Genomic DNA, 18,881 nt, shown 5'->3' with positions numbered 1-18,881 from the left:
AAGATAATTATTTTAAAAGAAATTCTATATATCTCACTAATTTGACATAGTCAATTTTAGTAACTAAAACTCTTTTAAAACTTTCTGGATAACACTAACTAGAAAGATAAATTACACTATTTATTCAACCATGTTGTTTGAGGTTACATGGTCCTCTTCTTTAGTGTTTGGGTCATATTTGTTAATTGGAGCTTTTAACCTGCATAACCCTGATGCTCTTTTCTTTCAATGCATCCTTGTGAAATCTTCTTTAGTTTCATTTTCCAAAGCGCTTCAACATTGGTATTAAACCTGGTTTTATCTTTTAAAAAAAAACATAATTAAAACATTTTGTGCATGGTACCTATCTTAGCCTTGCCTGCAAAAACCCATTTTTTTAGATTTTGCATCATTTTCATACTTTACTAAAATTTTATTTATGATGAGTATTGGTATATTATACATATATCATTTTCATACTTTACTAAAATTGTATTTTATGCATATTTAATTTGTTACTGCTGGGTAAGCGAACTACCTCATCACATCTATTTCTATATTCCAATTGGTTATAAATATAGATTATCTCCTTGTAAGTAAAAAACACATACATAATAGATTTAGTCATTTTGTTAATTCCTATTCTTTCGTGAGTGTTCTGTTTGTGGAAGTTATGTATAATCCCGCTTCTCCTTATTTTTTGAACACCACTTATATTGAAGAGACAGAGAAAAAAGTTACAGATGTAATAATATATATACCCTTATCAAGTTGATAAGAATTAAGAATAAGACCAATTTTATATAGATTCTTTAGTGAGAAATAGAATTACACTCTTTTGTATTCCTAAGGCTGTTTCTATATATAGTTCAAAATAATTATATGAAACTACTGGCTTTTCTTTTCAGGAACCATGCATGTCAGAGGAACAACTCATTAACGTCAGATATGAAGAGGTAAATAACATAACACTATTATTATTCTAAAAAATATGGATGTTTATAAATTTGAGAGCTGATATTCTTTGAAGTAAATCTGTATGCAGGAGTTCATACGAAGTTCACGAGGAGTGAATCTCTTTACTTGCAGATGGACACCGGCAGACAGGGAAGCCAAAGCCCTTATATGCCTGTCATGGTGAGCATCACATAACTTTACAATTCGTTGTTCAGAGTCTACATCATAATATAATCTTTATCACCAATTCTGATAATAAGGATTTGACTTCTTAAGTCCAGTGTACTGAGATGTAGATGTAAATACCCTATATTTCTCGATTGAAACCTGTGAATTTCAAAATTAAGGAAAACATCTATTTAATTATTAAATTAGTTATATGTTCAGGATTTCAGGTTTGTATTATGTAAATTGTTCTTTGGATTGGAATTAGGAAATACACGTTGACAATTATTAAGCTTAGTATGTTTGTTCAGGGTTTAGGGTTTATATTGTATAACTTTTTTCCTTCTGGTAAATCTAGGCTTTGGCACAGAGTGCAGCATTTTCATGAAAGGTACTTCGACTGTGTCTGTGGTTTTTTGGATCCATGTACCGAAAGAATATGAACAGGATTGTAGTTGATTAACCATATTTGGGAGTTTATTGACTGAAGTTTGTTATTATTTTTAATGAAAATCTAATAACCTAATTGGAGCTATTCACAGACACAGGAGTTAGGCTTGCAGAGGCCGGGTATGCAGTATTTGGTATAGATTACGAAGGACATGGCAAATCTGCTGGAGTACGTTGTTACATAAAAAGCTTTGAAGACCTTGTAAATGATTGTGCAACATTTTTCGAGAGAGTTGCTGGTATGTTTGATTGGGATTTTTTTATGCATGCAATATATTTAAATGTTATGGTGATTTGTTTTCACCGGGAAAACTGTATGAGATCTGTAGCTGTGCATAGTAAGAAGACAGTATGGAAATTATTTTGCAGAGCGCGTTGAGTATAGGGAGAAACCGAGGTTCCTTTATGGCGAATCAATGGGAGGAGCTGCGAAACTTCTCATCCATCGAAAGCAACCTGACTATTGGACTGGTGCTGTGCTCGTTGCCCCTATGTGCAAGGTATAAATTGCAAATAATCCACAGAGCTTTAGTTGTATTTAGATATGTTTTCTATTGAAAACTGACAGTCAGAGGAGTGGTCAATTGTTTAACTCTAAGATATTTTTCTCTTTTGATCGTCAAATTCCTCGATATTCCCAGAATTTACCATCCATTTAAATTCAAAACTCAAATACAATACTGGCTTGTTATCCAAAGTATAAATTATAAATAATGTTACATTGAATCCTTGATATATGCTTTACAGTATGGACAGATTGTAAAAATTGCCTTGTTTAGAATTTAAAGTACTTTTGTTTGATATTCAACCTGGCTGTCTCTGTCATGTCTTTATTGGATGTCTCCGCTACATCCCAAACTACAATCAGCTCAACAGATTTCCTTAGAAACAAACTCTAGTGTCTCATCACATTTATTTTGAAAAAAAAAATGAAAAAAATAACTCATTGTAAAAACAGGCTCCAATAGTTTGGACATTACTGTCAAGGCTTTTATATTCAGGCTCACCGCGTTTATACGTAATACAGATAAACGAGGAATTAAAACCTATTGAGTTAAGAGCAGAGAAAGAAAGAACATCAAGAACAAAATGAGAGAGAAGACAAAGAAATATAAACTGAAATGTGAATCTGTTTATTCGATGATGAGTTTTCATTACATGGCATTCGACATATTATGTGAACAGCTACCGTTACACATAACTAAACTACCCCTTACATAACTAGAAACTAAATTGGTTACAAAAAACTATTTGACTTTGTTAGTTTAACCAAGTTCGTTGTCAAACCAACAAACTCCACCTTGACAACAACTTTCCCATTCATCATCTTTCCTGCAAGCCAAGAGAAGCTAAACACCACCGCAACTTCTCTACTGTAACTGGCTTTGTGAATATGTCTGCACAATTTTCTCGTGTGTGGACCTTTTTAAGAGCTACTTTTCCACCATCGATCACATGTCTCAGAAAATGATATCTCACATCAATGTGCTTGGTTCTGCTGTGATAGGCAGGGTTTGTGGCCAAGTGAATAGCACTTTGACTGTCACAAAGTACACTCACTTTCTCCTGCGTCCTTCCGATTTCATCGAGCAAACCCTTTAACAAGATTGCTTCTTTACTGGCATCTGAAGCAGCTATATATTCAGCTTCGGTAGTGGACAATGCAACCGTGTCTTGAAGCTTTGACATCCAACTAATTGCTCCACCTGCAAGAGTAAAGACGTAACCTGTAGTAGATCTTCTTTTGTCCAAATCACCTGCATAGTCAGCATCTACATATCCGCAGACTGATCCTTCACTACCATCAAAGACGATGCAATGATCTCTTGTGCCTCTTAGATATCGAAGCACCCATTTCACTGCTTGCCAATGTTCTTTACCTGGATTTGCCATGAATCTGCTGACAACTCCAACTGCATGTGAAATGTCAGGTCTTGTAGATACCATCGCATACATTAAGTTGCCTACCGCATTTGCATATGGTACATGAGACATATACTGCTTTTCTTCATCAGCTCTAGGACTCAAAACCGAAGAAAGCTTAAAATGGGAAGCTAGTGGAACATTAACAGGTTTCACATTATTCATAGAAAACTTTTCAAGTACCTTCTCCACATACTTCTGCTGTGATAACCAAAGCTTACCATTTTTCCTGTCTCTGTGTATCTCCATGCCCAAGATATGTTTTGCTGCTCCAAGATCCTTCATATCAAACGCCCTAGAGAGTTGAGCCTTTAACGTGTTGATCTCTTCCATGCTTTTGCTTGCAATAAGCATATCGTCAACATACAAAGCTAAGATAATGAATATGTCATTGAAACTTTTGAAGTACACACAATGATCATACTCACTTCTTATAAAGTTCTAGCTCACCATGAAGGAATCAAACTTCTTGTACCATTGTCTGGGAGACTGCCTCAGACCATACGATGATTTCCTGAGCTTGCAAACTAATCTTCTGCTGCGACCTCGTACAAAACCTTCTGGTTGTTCCATAAATATCTCTTCGTTCAAATCACCATGTAGAAAAGCTGTTTTAACATCTAACTGTTCTAACTCAAGATTAAGCAACGCAGTTAGTGCCAACACAGTACGTATAGAAACAAGTTTTACAACTGGAGAAAAAATCTCATGAAAGTCTATACCTTCAACCTGAGAATACCCTTTTGCTACCAATCTCGCCTTATATCTCTCGATACTACCATCAACTTTCCTTTTCAGCTTGAAGACCCATTTACATCCAACAACACTTCTCCCTTCAGGAAGCTCTACAAGATCCCAGGTATTGTTCTTGGCTAAGGAGTCCATTTCTTCTTCCATAGCCTTTTTCCATTTTTCGCTATCTGTGTCATCTATCGCTTCCTGATAACAAGATAGTTCCCCATCTTCAGTAACCAAAGCAAAAGATGAAGTAGAATCTTCATACCTTTTGGGAGTTTTCCTTTCCCTTGTTGATCTTCTCAGAGTGACTGGTTGCTGAACTGGTTCAGAAACTTGCACTGGTTCAGAAGCTTCAACGGCTTCCTTTGTGTCTTTAACACCTTTGTCTCCAGACGTCTCCTCTTCCTTTCGATTGTCACCGAAAGATCTAGCCTCCAACTGAACTCGTTGACACGGCGATACCTGTTCTTGTTCAATTCTTTCAACATTTGATTTTAACAAAGAGGATTCATCAAATGTTACATCTCTACTAATGACTATCTTCCGCAATGTAGGATCCCACAACCTATATCCTTTAACTGCATAGTCATACCCAACAAAGACATAACATTTCAACTTTGGATCTAACTTTGAACGCTGATTTTTCGGAATCAGAGAATAAGCATCACAGCCAAATATCCTCAAATGAGAATAGTCACAAGACTGACCTGTCCAGACTTCTTCAGGAATTTTACAATCAATTGCTACTGAAGGTGATCTGTTAACTAAATAACAAGCAGTAGATACTGCTTCTGCCCACAACTCCTTTTGCAAGTTAGCATTGCTGATCATGCTTCTGGCTCTTTCCATAAGAGTCCGATTCATACGCTCAGCAACACCATTTTGCTGAGGAGTATAAACAGCAGTTTTGTGTCTAACAATGCCCTCATCCTTACAGTATTGTTCAAACTCAACAGAAGTGAACTCACCACCATTGTCAGTTCTTAGACATTTAATAGATTTGCCTGTTCTTTTCTCTACCATTACTTTAAATTGTTTAAAAACATTGAATACATCAGCTTTCCTTTTTAGCATATAGACCCAAACTCTACGAGAGTAATCATCAATGAACGTTAAAAAATACAATGCACCTCCATATGACATAACAGGGGAAGGCCCCCACAGATCAGAATGAATGTAGTCTAAAACATCTTTACTATTATGATTACCAACTTTAAATCTCTGTTTACACTGCTTCCCATACACACAATGTTTACAGAAATCTAAATTCAAGGATTTCAGACTGGGAAGAGATTTACGTTTCATCAGTATGTGAAGACCTTTCTCGCTCATATGACCCAAACGCTGATGCCACAGACAAGTACCTGCTTCTTCCTTTTCTGACGCAACCGCTGCTTCACCGACCTGAGTACTTCCTTTTAACCTGTAAAGATTCCCGACCTTCTCTGCCTTCATAACCACAAGAGCACCTTTGAAGACCTTCAAGACGCCATCCTGACCTGTAAACTTATAACCATCTGAATCCAATACTCCCAAAGAGATTAAATTTTTCTTCAAATCAGGCACATGTCTAACACTAGTTAATGTCCTAACTGTGTTATCATACATCTTAATCCTGATATCTCCCATCCCAACAGTCTGACATGACATATTGTTACCCATAAACACAGAACTACCGTTTACATTTTCATACGAAGTAAACCAGTTTCTATGTGGGCACATATGATCCGAAGCACCAGAGTCTAACAGCCAGCTATCAAAACTATGAGAGACATTACATTCAGGTGAAGTTTCATCTATCATACACAAATCTTCAGCAGATAAAACTTCATCTACAATACCTGAATCAGCCTGATTTGCTTCGTTCTTCAGGTTTTCAGATTCCTTCCATTTCCAACAGTCCTTCCTCAAGTGTCCAACTTTACCACAGTTCCAACATTGTGCCTTACACTTTTTGCCCTTCGATTTCGACCTGGAAGACCCCCTTGGTTTGTCTCCTCTTTCCTTTGAGCGTCCTCTAGCGACCATGGCTTCTGATGCAGTTGTATCAGTGTTGGATTTCCTTCGTACCTCTTCAGACAGAAGGGCTCCCACGACTGATTCAAACTTCAAAGAATCAGCAGAGCTGAAGCTGATTGAGGTTACGAAGTGATCCCATGATTCAGGCAGAGAACACAGCAAGGTTATGGCTTTATCTTCTTCCTGTATTTTGACTTCCATATCTGTTAATTGACAAATTAGTGTATTAAAAACATTCAAATGTTCTGCAACGCTTGAACTTTCTTTCATTCGAACACTGTATAATTGTCGTTTCAGATAAATTCTGTTGGTTAATGATTTCGTCATATAAAGGTTTTCAAGTTTTTCCCACAAACCTGACGTCGTAGTCTCTTCAACGATGTTGAAGAGAACTTCATCCGCTAGACATAGCCGGATGGTACTGAGAGCTCGGGCATCCAAGTCCTCCCAGTCTGAAGTAGTCATGGTTGTGGGTTTCTTAGTAACCCCATCCAATGCCTTGTGCAACCGTTGTTGCACAAGCAGATCCTTGACCTTCAGTTTCCAAAGAGCAAAATTGCTCTTTCCGGTGAATTTCTCCACCTCGAATCTAGCATTCGACATCTTGGCCATTTTCCTCATTCCCAGGGTTTCAGTCTTTCCACAAAAAAAAACAAATAACTTCCTCAATTCAAACAGAAAGACAAGTTTCAAATCCTTTGATTTCTTGCAAACCCTTTTGTTTTTCTAGTTTCACAACATTCGTGCAAATCCCTTGCAAACTTGTTCTTCTACAATATTTAAAAACAAACAACAACACCCTTTTCAATCTCTGCTGCTATCTTTAAAAAAAAAAAATCAGTAAACCCTTCCTTTTTTTTCAATAATTTTATAACAGGCCACAACAACAACCTTTGCTGCTATCTACCTCTGCTATCCTTTAAAAAATTCTGCAATCTGCTATCTTTTTAAAAAATTCTGCAAACTGTTATCTTTTAAAAAATTCTGCAATCTGCTATCTTTTAAAAAATTCTGCAAACTGCTATTCTGCCAACCCCTTTTTTTTTTTTTTTAAATCCTGCTAAAAAAAAAATACCCGGATTGCAAATGTCATCCACAGGCCACAACGTTTGGGCCGTCCTATCTTCAACAACACTGGGCAATCTCAGTGATCCGGAATACTGCAACACCGTCTGCTAATACTGCAACCCCGTCCACAGGGCAACGCTGTCCACAGGTCTGGATTTTGCAACGCCGTCCACAGGGCGTCCTGTCCTCAGGAATTCTATCACGTTCCACAAGGTCGTCCACGCTCTTCGTATTTTTCAAGCCGCCGTCCACGTCGTCCACAGGTCGTCCTCAAGGAATCCAGCACTTCTGCTACCGTCTACAGGATCACGGGTTTGAGGAGTTTTGTCCAGGCTCTGATACCACTTATTGAGTTAAGAGCAGAGAAAGAAAGAACATCAAGAACAAAATGAGAGAGAAGACCAAGAAATAGAAACTGAAATGTGAATCTGTTTATTCGATGATGAGTTTTCATTACATGGCATTCGATATATTATGTGAACAGCTACCGTTACACATAACTAAACTACCCGTTACATAACTAGAAACTAAATTGGTTACAAAAAATTGTTTGACTTTGTTAGTTTAACCAAGTTCGTTGTCAAACCAACAAACCATGACTACTTCAGACTGGGAGGACTTGGATGCCCGAGCTCTCAGTACCATCCGGCTATGTCTAGCGGATGAAGTTCTCTTCAACATCGTTGAAGAGACTACGGCGTCAAGTTTGTGGGAAAAACTTGAAAACCTTTATATGACGAAATCATTAACCAACAGAATTTATCTGAAACGACAATTATACAGTCTTCGAATGAAAGAAGGTTCAAGCGTTGCAGAACATTTGAATGTTTTTAATACACTAATTTGTCAATTAACAGATATGGAAGTCAAAATACAGGAAGAAGATAAAGCCATAACCTTGCTGTGTTCTCTGCCTGAATCATGGGATCACTTCGTAACCTCAATCAGCTTCAGCTCTGCTGATTCTTTGAAGTTTGAATCAGTCATGGGAGCCCTTCTGTCTGAAGAGGTACGAAGGAAATCCAGCACTGATACAACTGCATCAGAAGCCATGGTCGCTAGAGGACGCTCAAAGGAAAGAGGAGACAAACCAAGGGGGTCTTCCAGGTCGAAATCGAAGGGCAAAAAGTGTAAGGCAAAATGTTGGAATTGCGGTAAAGTTGGACACTTGAGGAAGGACTGTTGGAAACGGAAGGAATCCGAAAACCTGAAGAACGAAGCAAATCAGGCTGATTCAGGTATTGTAGACGAAGTTTTATCTGCTGAAGATTTGTGTATGATAGATGAAACTTCACCTGAATGTAATGTCTCTCATAGTTTTGATAGCTGGCTGTTAGACTCTGGTGCTTCGCATCATATGTGCCCACATAGAAACTGGTTTACTTCGTATGAAAATGTAAACGGTAGTTCTGTGTTTATGGGTAACAATATGTCATGTCAGACTGTTGGGATGGGAGATATCAGGATTAAGATGCATGATAACACAGTTAGGACATTAACTAGTGTTAGACATGTGCCTGATTTGAAGAAAAATTTAATCTCTTTGGGAGTATTGGATTCAGATGGTTATAAGTTTACAGGTCAGGATGGCGTCTTGAAGGTCTTCAAAGGTGCTCTTGTGGTTATGAAGGCAGAGAAGGTCGGGAATCTTTACAGGTTAAAAGGAAGTACTCAGGTCGGTGAAGCAGCGATTGCGTCAGAAAAGGAAGAAGCAGGTACTCGTCTGTGGCATCAACGTTTGGGTCATATGAGCGAGAAAGGTCTTCACATACTGATGAAACGTAAATCTCTTCCCGGTCTGAAATCCTTGAATTTAGATTTCTGTAAACATTGTGTGTATGGGAAGCAGTGTAAACAAAGATTTAAAGTTGGTAATCATAATAGTAAAGATGTTTTAGACTACATTCATTATGATCTGTGGGGGCCTTCCCCTGTTATGTCATATGGAGGTGCATTGTATTTTTTAACGTTCATTGATGATTACTCTCGTAGAGTTTGGGTCTATATGCTAAAAAGGAAAGCTGATGTATTCAATGTTTTTAAACAATTTAAAGTAATGGTAGAGAAAAGAACAGGCAAATCTATTAAATGTCTAAGAACTGACAATGGTGGTGAGTTCACTTCTGTTGAGTTTGAACAATACTGTAAGGATGAGGGCATTGTTAGACACAAAACTGCTGTTTATACTCCTCAGCAAAATGGTGTTGCTGAGCGTATGAATCGGACTCTTATGGAAAGAGCCAGAAGCATGATCAGCAATGCTAACTTGCAAAAGGAGTTGTGGGCAGAAGCAGTATCTACTGCTTGTTATTTAGTTAACATATCACCTTCAGTAGCAATTGATTGTAAAATTCCTGAAGAAGTCTGGATAGGTCAGTCTTGTGACTATTCTCATTTGAGGATATTTGGCTGTGATGCTTATTCTCTGATTCCGAAAAATCAGCGTTCAAAGTTAGATCCAAAGTCGAAATGTTATGTCTTTGTTGGGTATTACTATGCAGTGAAAGGATATAGGTTGTGGGATCCTACATTGCGGAAGATAGTCATTAGTAGAGATGTAACATTTGATGAATCCTCTTTGTTAAAATCAAATGTTGAAAGAATTGAATAGGAACAGGTATCCCCGTGTCAACGAGTTCAGTTGGAGGCTAGATCTTTCGGTGACAGTCGAAAGGAAGGAGAGACTTCTGGAGACAAAGGTGTTAAAGACACAAAGGAAGTCGTTGAAGCTTCTGAACCAATGCAAGTTTCTGAACCAGTTCAGCAACCAGTCACTCTGAGAAGATCAACAAGGGAAAGGAAAACTCCCAAAAGGTATGAAGATTCTGCTTCATCTTTTGCTTTGGTTACTGAAGATGGGGAACCGTCTTGTTATCACGAAGCGATAGATGACACAGATAGCGAAAAATGGAAAAAGGATATGGAAGAAGAAATGGACTCCTTAGCCAAGAACAATACTTGGGATCTTGTAGAGCTTCCTGAAGGGAGAAGTGTTGTTGGATGTAAATGGGTCTTCAAGCTGAAAAGGAAAGTTGATGGTAGTATCGAGAGATATAAGGCGATATTGGTAGCAAAAGGGTATTCTCAGGTTGAAGGTATAGACTTTCATGAGATTTTTTCTCCAGTTGTAAAACTTGTTTCTATACGTACTGTGTTGGCACTAACTGCATTGCTTAATCTTGAGTTAGAACAGTTAGATGTTAAAACAGCTTTTCTACATGGTGATTTGAACGAAGAGATATATATGGAACAACCAGAAGGTTTTGTACGAGGTCGCAGCAAAAGATTAGTTTGCAAGCTCAGGAAATCATTGTATGGTCTGAGGCAGTCTCCCAGACAATGGTACAAGAAGTTTGATTCCTTCATGGTGAGCCAGAACTTTATAAGAAGTGAGTATGATCATTGTGTGTACTTCAAAAGTTTCAATGACATATTCATTATCTTAGCTTTGTATGTTGACGATATGCTTATTGCAAGCAAAAGCATGGAAGAGATCAACACGTTAAAGGCTCAACTCTCTAGGGCGTTTGATATGAAGGATCTTGGAGCAGCAAAACATATCTTGGGCATGGAGATACACAGAGACAGGAAAAATGGTAAGCTTTGGTTATCACAGCAGAAGTATGTGGAGAAGGTACTTGAAAAGTTTTCTATGAATAATGTGAAACCTGTTAATGTTCCACTAGCTTCCCATTTTAAGCTTTCTTCGATTTTGAGTCCTAGAGCTGATGAAGAAAAGCAGTATATGTCTCATGTACCATATGCAAATGCGGTAGGCAACTTAATGTATGCGATGGTATCTACAAGACCTGACATTTCACATGCAGTTGGAGTTGTCAGCAGATTCATGGCAAATCCAGGTAAAGAACATTGGCAAGCAGTGAAATGGGTGCTTCGATATCTAAGAGGCACAAGAGATCATTGCATCGTCTTTGATGGTAGTGAAGGATCAGTCTGCGGATATGTAGATGCTGACTATGCAAGTGATTTGGACAAAAGAAGATCTACTACAGGTTACGTCTTTACTCTTGCAGGTGGAGCAATTAGTTGGATGTCAAAGCTTCAAGACACGGTTGCATTGTCCACTACCGAAGCTAAATATATAGCTGCTTCAGATGCCAGTAAAGAAGCAATCTGGTTAAAGGGTTTGCTCGATGAAATCGGAAGGACGCAGGAGAAAGTGAGTGTACTTTGTGACAGTCAAAGTGCTATTCACTTGGCCACAAACCCTGCCTATCACAGCAGAACTAAGCACATTGATGTGAGATATCATTTTCTGAGACATGTGATCGATGGTGGAAAAGTAGCTTTTAAAAAGGTCCACACACGAGAAAATTGTGCAGACATATTCACAAAGCCAGTTACAGTAGAGAAGTTGCGGTGGTGTTTAGCTTCTCTTGGCTTGCAGGAAAGATGATGAATGGGAAAGTTGTTGTCAAGGTGGAGTTTGTTGGTTTGACAACGAACTTGGTTAAACTAACAAAATCAAATAGTTTTTTGTAACCAATTTAGTTTCTAGTTATGTAACGGGTAGTTTAGTTATGTGTAACGGTAGCTGTTCACATAATATATCGAATGCCATGTAATGAAAACTCATCATCGAATAAACAGATTCACATTTCAGTTTCTATTTCTTGGTCTTCTCTCTCATTTTGTTCTTGATGTTCTTTCTTTCTCTGCTCTTATTGAGTTAAGAGCAGAGAAAGAAAGAACATCAAGAACAAAATGAGAGAGAAGACCAAGAAATAGAAACTGAAATGTGAATCTGTTTATTCGATGATGAGTTTTCATTACATGGCATTCGATATATTATGTGAACAGCTACCATTACACATAACTAAACTACCCGTTACATAACTAGAAACTAAATTGGTTACAAAAAACTGTTTGACTTTGTTAGTTTAACCAAGTTCGTTGTCAAACCAACAAACTTCACCTTGACAACAACTTTCCCATTCATCATCTTTCCTGCAAGCCAAGAGAAGCTAAACACCACCGCAACTTCTCTACTGTAACTGGCTTTGTGAATATGTCTGCACAATTTTCTCGTGTGTGGACCTTTTTAAGAGCTACTTTTCCACCATCGATCACATGTCTCAGAAAATGATATCTCACATCAATGTGCTTGGTTCTGCTGTGATAGGCAGGGTTTGTGGCCAAGTGAATAGCACTTTGACTATCACAAAGTACACTCACTTTCTCCTGCGTCCTTCCGATTTCATCGAGCAAACCCTTTAACCAGATTGCTTCTTTACTGGCATCTGAAGCAGCTATATATTCAGCTTCGGTAGTGGACAATGCAACCGTGTCTTGAAGCTTTGACATCCAACTAATTGCTCCACCTGCAAGAGTAAAGACGTAACCTGTAGTAGATCTTCTTTTGTCCAAATCACCTGCATATTCAGCATCTACATATCCGCAGACTGATCCTTCACTACCATCAAAGACGATGCAATGATCTCTTGTGCCTCTTAGATATCGAAGCACCCATTTCACTACTTGCCAATGTTCTTTACCTGGATTTGCCATGAATCTGCTGACAACTCCAACTGCATGTGAAATGTCAGGTCTTGTAGATACCATCGCATACATTAAGTTGCCTACCGCATTTGCATATGGTACATGAGACATATACTGCTTTTCTTCATCAGCTCTAGGACTCAAAACCGAAGATAGCTTAAAATGGGAAGCTAGTGGAACATTAACAGGTTTCACATTATTCATAGAAAACTTTTCAAGTACCTTCTCCACATACTTCTGCTGTGATAACCAAAGCTTACCATTTTTCCTGTCTCTGTGTATCTCCATGGCCAAGATATGTTTTGCTGCTCCAAGATCCTTCATATCAAATGCCCTAGAGAGTTGAGCCTTTAACCTGTTGATCTCTTCCATGCTTTTGCTTGCAATAAGCATATCGTCAACATACAAAGCTAAGATAATGAATATGTCATTGAAACTTTTGAAGTACACACAATGATCATACTCACTTCTTATAAAGTTCTGGCTCACCATGAAGGAATCAAACTTCTTGTACCATTGTCTGGGAGACTGCCTCAGACCATACGATGATTTCCTGAGCTTGCAAACTAATCTTCTGCTGTGACCTCGTACAAAACCTTCTGGTTGTTCCATATATATCTCTTCGTTCAAATCACCATGTAGAAAAGTTGTTTTAACATCTAACTGTTCTAACTCAAGATTAAGCAACGCAGCTAGTGCCAACACAGTACGTATAGAAACAAGTTTTACAACTGGAGAAAAAATCTCATGAAAGTCTATACCTTCAACCTGAGAATACCCTTTTGCTACCAATCTCGCCTTATATCTCTCGATACTACCATCAACTTTCCTTTTCAGCTTGAAGACCCATTTACATCCAACAACACTTCTCCCTTCAGGAAGCTCTACAAGATCCCAGGTATTGTTCTTGGCTAAGGAGTCCATTTCTTCTTCCATAGCCTTTTTCCATTTTTCGCTATCTGTGTCATCTATCGCTTCCTGATAACAAGACGGTTCCCCATCTTCAGTAACCAAAGCAAAAGATGAAGCAGAATCTTCATACCTTTTGGGAGTTTTCCTTTCCCTTGTTGATCTTCTCAGAGTGACTGGTTGCTGAACTGGTTCAGAAACTTGCACTGGTTCAGAAGCTTCAACGGCTTCCTTTGTGTCTTTAACACCTTTGTCTCCAGAAGTCTCTCCTTCCTTTCGACTGTCACCGAAAGATCTAGCCTCCAACTGAACTCGGTTACACGGCGATACCTGTTCTTGTTCAATTCTTTCAACATTTGATTTTAACAAAGAGGATTCATCAAATGTTACATCTCTACTAATGACTATCTTCCGCAATGTAGGATCCCACAACCTATATCCTTTCACTGCATAGTCATACCCAACAAAGACATAACATTTCGACTTTGGATCTAACTTTGAACGCTGATTTTTCAGAATCAGAGAATAAGCATCACAGCCAAATATCCTCAAATGAGAATAGTCACAAGACTGACCTGTCCAGACTTCTTCAGGAATTTTACAATCAATTGCTACTGAAGGTGATCTGTTAACTAAATAACAAACAGTAGATACTGCTTCTGCCCACAACTCCTTTTGAAAGTTAGCATTGTTGATCATGCTTCTGGCTCTTTCCATAAGAGTCTGATTCATACGCTCAGCAACACCATTTTGCTGAGGAGTATAAACAGCAGTTTTGTGTCTAACAATGCCCTCATCCTTACAGTATTGTTCAAACTCAACAGAAGTGAACTCACCACCATTGTCAGTTCTTAGACATTTAATAGATTTGCCTGTTCTTTTCTCTACCATTACTTTAAATTGTTTAAAAACATTGAATACATCAGCTTTCCTTTTTAGCATATAGACCCAAATTCTACGAGAGTAATCATCAATGAACGTTAAAAAATACAATGCACCTCCATATGACATAACAGGGGAAGGCCCCCACAGATCAGAATGAATGTAGTCTAAAACATCTTTACTATTATGATTACCAACTTTAAATCTCTGTTTACACTGCTTCCCATACACACAATGTTTACAGAAATCTAAATTCAAGGATTTCAGACCGGGAAGAGATTTACGTTTCATCAGTATGTGAAGACCTTTCTCGCTCATATGACCCAAACGCTGATGCCACAGACGAGTACCTGCTTCTTCCTTTTCTGACGCAACCGCTGCTTCACCAACCTGAGTACTTCCTTTTAACCTGTAAAGATTCTCGACCTTCTCTGCCTTCATAACCACAAGAGCACCTTTGAAGACCTTCAAGACGCCATCCTGACCTGTAAACTTATAACCATCTGAATCCAATACTCCCAAAGAGATTAAATTTTTCTTCAAATCAGGCACATGTCTAACACTAGTTAATGTCCTAATTGTGTTATCATACATCTTAATCCTGATATCTCCCATCCCAACAGTCTGACATGACATATTGTTACCCATAAACAGAGAACTACCGTTTACATTTTCATACGAAGTAAACCAGTTTCTATGTGGGCACATATGATGCGAAGCACCAGAGTCTAACAGCCAGCTATCAAAACTATGAGAGACATTACATTCAGGTGAAGTTTCATCTATCATACACAAATCTTCAGCAGATAAAACTTCGTCTACAATACCTGAATCAGCCTGATTTGCTTCGTTCTTCAGGTTTTCAGTTTCTATTTCTTGGTCTTCTCTCTCATTTTGTTCTTGATGTTCTTTCTTTCTTTTCTCTTAACTCAATATGTTAGGGTTCAACATAAATAAATATAACAATCAAGAAATACACATTCAAACCATGTACACCATGATTATCTGGAAAACCCCAATTGGGGGAAAAACCAACCAATAATAGATCTATTATTGTCCTTGGCTCAAACACAGCCAAGCCAGCCAACAACCTGAGCTTTCACCGCTCAACCATGGCTCCTGATGCAGTTGTATCAGTGCTGGATTTCCTTCGTACCTCTTCAGACAGAAGGGCTCCCACGACTGATTCAAACTTCAAAGAATCAGCAGAGCTGAAGCTGATTGAGGTTACGAAGTGATCCCATGATTCAGGCAGAGAACACAGCAAGGTTATGGCTTTATCTTCTTCCTGTATTTTGACTTCCATATCTGTTAATTGACAAATTAGTGTATTAAAAACATTCAAATGTTCTGCAACGCTTGAACCTTCTTTCATTCTGTTGGTACTCTGGACACCACATATCTCCACAATGGTATGATATTGTCCACTTTGGGCCTAAGCCCTCGTGGGTTTGTTTTTGGGTTTTACCCCAAAAGGCCTCATACCAATGGAGATATTTGTTCATCCTTATATACCCATGATCCTTCCCACTTCTACCACTTCTAATCAATGTGGGACATTGTTTGTATACCCAACAATCCTCCCCTCGAACAAAGGAACATCGAGCCTCCCCTCAAACCATCCGCAGGATTCTCCCCTCTCTACCAACCAGGATTCTCCGCTCCAATGCGTTGGAAGCACACACCTTACATGGGAGCACCACCTATCTCGAGAGCTTGCTCCATCCCAGGTCAACTCCTCTTCACCGTGTTGGTAGACAAGACACGTCCATGAAGAATCCGGAGCACACCGCCTGTTTAACCGAGCTCATCCACAGGCTTACGGGGGCTCACCATCTTTGTTCGGCATTCCGAGGATTCATCCACTTGGGTAACCTCGAACTTGGTTAAACTAACAAAGTCAAACAGTTTTTTGTAACCAATTTAGTTTCTAGTTATGTAACGGGTAGTTTAGTTATGTGTAACGGTAGCTGTTCACATAATATATCGAATGCCATGTAATGAAAACTCATCATCGAATAAATAGATTCACATTTCAGTTTCTATTTCTTGGTCTTCTCTCTCATTTTGTTCTTGATGTTCTTTCTTTCTCTGCTCTTAACTCAATAAGTGGTATCAGAGCCTGGACAAAACCTCGCCCCCTGGTTCTCAACATATTGTGGATGCTAACTGCCATAATCCCTACGTGGAAGCTTTTGCCCACGTAGGACATTTCAGAGGTGGGCATTAAGGACCCAAATAAGAGAGCGGAGGTAAGATATTTTGACATCATTTCATCCCTAGTAGCAATATCCAATGTTTATACAATTGCTTCAAAGTTCACCCCCGTGTTCTCTTACACAGATTCTGGCAAATCCATATATTTATCGAGGAAGACTTCATCTAAAGACTGTTGTCGAGCTACTAATGACAAGTTTGGACATAGAGAAACGACTGGACGAGGTACCAAATTAGAACGTTTTATTAATTAATTGTATCTCAAGTCATCCCAGCTGCCTTTCATGGGTACCTATCGTTGGATAAAGCTTATGATATTCTTGATGAATTATATTGTACAGGTTTATGTTTCCTTTTCTGATTGGTCATGGAGAAGATGATAAGGAAATAGACCCGTCTGGGAGCAAATTACAGTATGCCTCTTCCAAAAGCTTAGACAAGACGCTGAAACTATGTCCCAATATGGGTCATGGATTGACATCTGGAGAACCTCCAGAGCACATAGAATGGATATTCTCAGACATCATTGCATGGTTAGGCAAGAGAAGTGGTGCAGGGTGCCCGGGACACCCTCATTTGGAAACACCCATAAATAGTCTGCCATGAAAACAGCAGCCTGATATATATATATATATATAGAACAAATTCAAAATTAATTTTTGATATATATAAAACCATCGTTGGAAATACCACCTTAACGTATTGTCATTAAAAAAAAGTGATGTTTCGATTTTCCAATGTAACCGTTCGTAGGAGGAACTCATGATAGTTCCCAAATGTTTATCTACACTCTGTTAATAAAAATGATCATATAATATGTGAAAGAATTGGACGCCTTAGGTGCATTGTTTATAAAACATTTGTTACATTGGAAACTGTCATTTAACAATGACATGAGATATTAATTTAAACCAAGGAAATTGTAAAGTATGAAGTATCTGCGAAAGAGTGGAGAAAAAGCAAGGTATGAAAATCAAAAACCATAAGTTTGTTTGACAAGAGAATGAACAAGTTTGATAGGACACTGAGGAAGTCTAAACCATGTCCAAATATTCTCAATTTCCTTAATACAATAAAAAAAATCTAATTATAATAACTCAACTCAACTCACCTGCAAAAAAATACATGTATATATTTGGAGTATGTTGAATGACAAGAACAATGGCTAAATATGCCTCGTACATGTTTATGTTAAAGTACATTATTTAGTAACAATGTACTACATACCTAATTCGTCAAACCAATAACTAGTCAGCTTGATCTTCACATCAATGCCACGATCGTGCATATCAGTAAGAGTTACAGGGATATGCTTATTGTAGGTAGTATTAATATTACATTGAAAACATAAATTATACCATTGTAAAATATGCACCGAAACAATAAAAAGGAAACATAAAATGCGTAAGGCGACGTCTCAACGCAACCGCTGTGCCATAATTGTAACCTAATAACTAGAAAACATAGCATTGTAAAATCGCTTTTAAGGCTTATGACATTGAGTTGTCTTATGACATTGAAATTTGCAGAAAGATTATTTTAGAGCAACTGTTAGAATTTAGGCAGAGTAGTCATATGTCCTCTAATGAAAATTTCATAGTTTTCCCTATTTGGGATGATCCTTTACTCGAAATAATGTCAAAGAGATTTGAACAACAATAAGATGATGAGATGATGACGGGCTAGTTAAAACAACGAATTTAGATAGGGCAGTCTATAAGCAGCAAGTTATAGGTTTTGAAAGCTCACAAATCCTCTAATAAGGTCATTGCATGATTAAAGAGGTTAAGCTTTGAATGTAATATGGAGCAGTGTTACCCTATTTCGTCTCACAAAAAGCATGTGGCTTCTAAAATAAATTTATATTTGCATGAATAGGAAGACTATCATAACCTCAATTAAAATCATAGATGTTTAGTTTTCTACTTTCAAGAAGCATAGAACAATTACACAACTATCTCAAAGTGAAAAGAAAGATGGGAATTGTACAATATGCAAATCTTACTACTTACACTACCTAATATAAAATTGATTAGAATTGATATTTACTTAGA

At 38.0% G+C, this 18,881-nt stretch overlaps 1 pseudogene; it reads left to right on the top strand.

The window, feature by feature from the left end:
• Positions 1-896: 896 nt before the first annotated feature.
• LOC149188693 (caffeoylshikimate esterase-like) lies at positions 897-17,433 on the top strand (annotated as a pseudogene).
• The last annotated feature ends 1,448 nt before the right edge of the window (positions 17,434-18,881 follow it).

The sequence above is a fragment of the Pinus tabuliformis genome, chromosome 3_1, assembly GCF_031772625.1.
Source record: "Pinus tabuliformis cultivar Carrire ecotype Pingquan chromosome 3_1, CPIR1, whole genome shotgun sequence".
NCBI classification, from domain to species: domain Eukaryota; kingdom Viridiplantae; phylum Streptophyta; class Pinopsida; order Pinales; family Pinaceae; genus Pinus; species Pinus tabuliformis.
Note: the sequence above shows the minus strand (reverse complement) of the source record. Positions and strands in the feature narration are given on the sequence as shown.